This window comes from Propithecus coquereli, unplaced genomic scaffold (genome assembly GCF_000956105.1).
Source record: "Propithecus coquereli isolate 6110/MARCELLA unplaced genomic scaffold, Pcoq_1.0 Scaffold560, whole genome shotgun sequence".
Lineage (NCBI taxonomy): Eukaryota > Metazoa > Chordata > Mammalia > Primates > Indriidae > Propithecus > Propithecus coquereli.
In genome coordinates, this window is record NW_012151508.1 from 234,838 (window position 1) to 235,198 (window position 361).

A 361-nucleotide genomic window follows, 5' to 3' on the forward strand; every position below is an offset into this window, starting at 1 on the left:
GGGGGGCCCGACCGGGCAGCGTCCTCTGCCGGCGGCCTCTGGACCAGGCCACCTTCCCAGCCCGCCCGCCCGGGCGCAGCTTGCCGGTGGGGTCCCCGCGAGGTGCCCTGCCCTCGGCGGAGAAGCAGCTAACGGTGTCCCCTGCACAGGCACCCAGCCGGCCGCCGAGATGTCGTACATGCTCCCACACTTGCACAACGGCTGGCAGGTGGACCAGGCCATCCTTTCGGAGGAGGACCGAGTCGTCGTCATTCGGTTCGGGCACGACTGGGACCCCACTTGTATGAAGATGGACGAGGTCTTGTACAGCATAGCTGAGAAGGTAACGCACTCCGCTCTCCTCGCGCTGCGTCCCGCAGTC